The following is a 6,000-nucleotide window of genomic DNA, read 5'->3' as shown; positions in this document are numbered from 1 at the left end:
AAATCTTATTTCAATAAGGCGTAGTTACCTAACAATCGAGTTTTACTCGGCATTGTAATTATAAACACGGCAGAAATACACTATTCTTATAGGCGTTGATGCGAGAGCCAACAAAGGCTCTACCCAAAAGCTCTAAGTCTTTAATTTCAAGTAAAATGCTCGGTAAATCTGCCAAAATTGTATGAGGATGTAAAACGCGACCATTGACTTTTTACGATTTCCAACCTGTTTTTGAAGCAACTTAATTTTCGCTATTTTAGTATTTTTTTTAATTACGGTTCACGAGATACGCCCGCAGACGGACGGACGAACAGACAGCGGACGTTCAGTTGTAGGATCCCGTTGGCACCTTCGCGACGGAACCCTAAAAATGGTTACATATCAAGCGACGACTTCTTTGACAGCTACGAGTATTTATGACCACTAACCATGACTTGATAAACGAGATGCGGTCATAAATAATATCGAATTGCCGATAAATATTTCAATCTTTTTGTATCCATCTTTACAAATAAATAAAATTACAGGGTCTTTCAGTAATATCGAAATAACTGCCATTAATTAAGCTCATTATAAGTAGGTATTCATTGACAGCCGGAAACTTTACTTGTCTTATAGGTACCTATTTGTTTGGGATTTGTAGAGGACTTTCACAGGCAGGCAGAGAACTAGCTAGGCAAGATTACTAATGTGATCGACTTTTTATCCCAGGAAAACTTTCATTATCTACGGGACATTTTCGGCAATTTCCCTACTAGATTTCAATATAGGCGGATTTCAAGAGGCGGATAAACAAATTCCTGAAAACCCGGCAACGTATTGAGGGTTCCTCTAGTGCTGCAAATGTTCACATGGACAGATGACTGCTCGTTATTTATATGTTTAATATTTAAAAAACCTGAGTCCACGCAAACAAAAGTCGCGGACAAAAGTGAGTATTATTAATTAAAAAATCCGGATAAAACATCTACAAAAACCGATCAAGTGCGAGGCGAGATCGCTCTTTTAGGGTTCCGTACACAATAAAATTATAATGAACATCATATTTTGGGTGTATGAAATATTTTTCTTTTCCGAGTTATAACATTGCAATAAACATATAAAAATGTATGTTCTTCATGTAGGTATACTACTAATACAATTTCAAGTATTTCAAGATTCTTAACCAATGCTTAATTATTTATAGTGACATATCTAAATATTTAAAATTAGCACGTAGGCCTTCGTTTGTTCTTGTAGTCAGAGGCGAACTTACTTAGTATCAATTTTCATTGCCAAATGTTGTTTTTGTCTAGTTCTAAAGTTACCTACATCTTTTGATATTCATTCCTATAACTCGTTTTAAAGAGTTCCTAACTCGGTACAGAAGCGTCATAAAAGGATACCTTATGTAATCCAGAACATGTTTCAGTGACGGATATAATATCACATTTCTTGCCTCTACAAGTTTTCTATGCCTTTACATGGCCTTTACGTACCTATAAATATACAATATAATGCCCTATGGCTCTTTACGCACTGCATTCGATCCGAATCAGAGAATTCTCGATTCAAAGTAGCCGTAATAGGTACCTAGTTTTGTATAAGGGCTTAAGCACTAGATCCGAATTTCGTTTTCCGAAGCCGAGAATACCTTTAAATCGGAGCATTGTTCACGACTGAATTAACCACTATAATATTATTTTACAATAGTTACATACCAATATGAACGCTTTGCAATATCTGTCAACAGTTAAGTAGGTAGTAGTGTAAAATCGACATCCGGATTCGACCCAGGTTGTCTAGATTTTTTTCAGATTCGGATCGGAAGCAGTGCGTTAAGAGCCTAGTATGGATTGCTTCTACGCTGATGTCACAGATTTGTATGTTGCAGTTGAATACCACGTAGCGACGCTGACAACGTTAATTAAACGTTAATTTAGTAGAATTACAGCTCTAGGCCTATTCACGGCTACCAAATGCACCCCGTGATAATTTATGAATATTACAATTATGGTTTCTTATTAAAAATAAGTAGGTATTTCATTTTTCTGTTAGGTAAAGAATCGGTTAGTATATAATAACCTGATTTATTACTAGTATTATAAAGACGAAACTTTTTGTGTATGTATATGGGTATGTGTGTATGTATATTTGTTACTCTTTCACGCAAAAACTACTGGACGGATTTGGCTGCAATTCAGAATGGAGGTAGATTATACCATAGATTGACACATAGGATATAGAAAACCTATATCCACGCGAACGAAGTCGCGGGCATCAGCTAGTAACAGTATCTACTCGTATAAAAGCGAATAGATCTATTTATATGCAAACAAATTGCTTTATTAAGCCTAGTGATTACGCTTTATAACGAAAATGACGAGCAATTTGGGATGTAAATTATGAACTCGTGAAAAAGCGTGATAAAACGGCAATACATTCGGCCATGTACTCAATACTTTTTGAATCAATGTATGTAGGTCAATAATGTACATCAGTTTCGATGTTTCGCCAAATGAAGAGAAACAAGCCCTATACGTCCTGTCTACATGTCAGTGACTTCTCATTAAGAAAACCATGTAAGTAGTGTCACCTAAATTGCTCGCAAGATATTTGTATATGGCCAACTCTACACTTACTTATTATTATAAAAGACAGGTATCTTTCTTCCTTCCTAGTTTTCAACTTGTTATCCATCCATTGAACGTTATTATGAATTTATTCGAATAAATATCCGATACAGCCATATCTTTTGCTGTTGACACTTCGCATTTACCTTGAAAAAATATTGAGGAATAAATAATTTGTCTCTTTTGATATCATATTTTCCGTTAGGCAAATTTTATCCAAGGTATATATTATGCATAAGTACCTATAGATACCTACCCAAATATGTATGTGCTAAACACGTGTGTTGAAATCAATTTATAGCATGTTCTAGTAAAGAGGCCTATGCTTTTGGATCAGTGTGTTAAGGTTTATTGCTTTGACTCTTTATAATGAGTAACTATATGTATGACATGCACGGATTTGCAAAACGCGTCTTTATTTACTAATCAATTAATATACTAATATCTAGAGACTATAATATTTTTGTGTTTGGATTGTTTTGTCGTCAGAATTTTAATAAGATAAACGACAATTAGCTCTGAGCTCTCAGTTTAAAATTCAGCACCAATTTGGGTGAAGCTGATGTTGGATCTAATAAAACACCGATTTATATCGGTATATAAACACCTACTTAACCAAAAGTAAGTTTTGTACCTATACCTACCAACATTGGTATAAAAAAATGTAAGTTTTAATATCAACATGTTTGTATCGAAAACTCATTCTTTCAAGAGCAATACAGTATAGACCATAGAAGTCATTGGTATAGACCGTACACAGTATACGCTCGTAGTTCACAGCCTGCGATTAATGCAAACCCTAACGAGCCCCTCGACCCCGGTCCCCGGGTAACGTTTGAGAGGGTCTCATTAACGATCGAGAGCTCGGCGGTTTCGAGCTGATATACACAAGAATAAACATTTCTTTTCTAAACATAAGTGACTGTTTTAACGAGAGTCGCCTCACTACGCCTACAACGCCTGTTCAGGGAGACGAGCTACTAGAAAAGTACGAAACCGCACGTCGTTGGTCGCAGATAACGAACATAGTGGCGAAATTATGAACATAATGTTACTGTGTGAGCATAATCATACTAACTAACTAAGATCACAAGTGTAAATTAAAAATTTATAACACCTGGAGACAAGTGAAGGTTACAGTAACTACAAAAGAGCTGATAACTTTCAAACAGCTGAACCGATTTTCTTAGCTAAGAACACTCTCGATCAAGCCACCTTTCAAACGAAAAAAAATAAATTAAAATCGGTTCATTAGTTTAGGAGCTAGGATGCCACAGACAGATACACAGATACACACGTCAAACTTATAACACTCCTCTTTTTGGGTCGGGGGTTAAAATGGTAACTAATATGGAGATCGAAATTTTTAAACTTTCTCATCTCATTTTATCATTTTAACATAGGCATGCTTTGCATTACGCATGAGTAGTAGGTATGACTCATGATGCTCCGTATGGAAATGAAAATAATCTGTTTGTGTCTCTATCACCGGTTCCAAAAGGAATTTTCTGAAAAGAGCGAGCTCAAGAATATTCAAGATAACATAATAATCCTTATAGCAAGGCCAGTTTAAGGTGTTTGCATATATTATAAATAAATAAATATATAAAAATCCTTAAGATTAGCATAATAGGCCATGGCAACCTAAAATATTCTATAAAAATTCTTATAACTTGTATCATATTAACATACCTACTTGGGTAATGACCTTTGAATTCGGCGGAATCACCACATGTCTATCAGCGTCATCACTCATCACTACTCGCACATATTGTTAAATCCTCAGATTCTCCAAAAATAATGTTTTAAGAAAAGTTTGTATTATCTATACATCGATGGTATTATCATATAATATAGCAAAATGGTCATAATATATCCCAATCCTAATCATCATAAATACATGTTATAACAAGTGTAAATTAAAAATTTTCAACACCCCCGACAAGTGAAGGTTACAGTAACTAGAAAAGAGCTGATAACTTTCAAACGGCTGAACCGATTTTCTTGGACTATTCCGCGCCTACGATCCAAAGTATCTGAGTTTTCCAAAACATCATTTTCAAATAAATAACTATGTAGGTATTTCTAGGCAACGTCCATCTTTCAACAGCTTGACGTTTGTCAATTGACACTTGAATATTATTAACCTAACGGTTATCTAACCTTCTTTTCTACAAGAAAACTAGAAAAGAGCTGATAACTCTTAAACGGCTGAACCAATTTTTTTTGGATTACACTCTAAACTAAGCTAAGAACACTCTCGATCAAGCCACCTTTCAAACAAAAAAAAGTAAATTAAAATCGGTTCATTTGTTTAGGCGCTACGATGCCACAGACAGATACACAGATACACAGATACACACGTCAAACTTATAACACCCCTCTTTTTGGGTCGGGGGTTAAAAAGACTCGTCGTTACTGACTGACGCACAGCCTAAACCACTGGGGTTACAAACAGTAGGTTCCTTAAGAGGGGTCTCTCCGTCACTCGCTTCATACAAACGTAGTTTCAATTTCATTTGAATATTAAGCAACCAAAGTCCATGAAATTTTGCAGACATATTCTACAAACTAATATCTATGTCTGTGGTTTTCCAGATTTCTGTTAATATATTCGGTTTCAAAGTTACGCGGTCTTAAAAATTCACATACAAATCTTTGAGCCCCTGTAATTTTAAAACTACATATTTTTAGAAAAATCTAAAACACCACAGACACAGATTTCTAAAATATGTCTGCAAAATTTCATGGACTTTGGTAGCTTGGTATTCAAATAAAATTGGAACTACGATTGTATGGAACAAGTGACGGAGAGAGCCCTGTTAAGACGTAGGCGTTCACTAATAATATTCTATAATATTCTGTACTATGAAAATTAATTAATTTATTTTTATGCATGATAGTTTTTGAATTGTCGTGCAAAATGTCGGAAAAAATATCCGAGTACGGAACCCTCGATGCGCGAGTCTGACTCGCACTTGGCCGGTTTTTCAAGTTATAGGTATCTACTTATGGCAATTGGTATTTCGACTTTCGGGCAAAAATGAAGACGGAAGTGTTTCAAAATTATGAAAATTCCACCCCCTCACCGATTTTTAACCGACTTCCAAAAAAGGAGGAGGTTCTCAATGCGTCGGGATCTTTTTTTTTTTTTTTATGTATGTTCCCCGATTACTCAAAGACCCCTGGACCGATTTGGAATATTTTTTGAATATTTTTTTTTGTTTGAAAGGTTATACTATGCAGGTGGTCCCATATAAATTTGGTGAAGATCTGATGAATATCTTCGGAGATGGAGAACAGAACTCCTCAATGGATAGGAGCAAATTGCTCGCGATCAGTGTAATAGCTTAGTAAACAGTAGGGTTTTAATTGGGCACAGCATATT

The sequence above is a fragment of the Maniola jurtina genome, chromosome 4 (assembly GCF_905333055.1).
Source record: "Maniola jurtina chromosome 4, ilManJurt1.1, whole genome shotgun sequence".
NCBI classification, from domain to species: Eukaryota; Metazoa; Arthropoda; class Insecta; order Lepidoptera; family Nymphalidae; genus Maniola; species Maniola jurtina.
Note: the sequence above shows the minus strand (reverse complement) of the source record.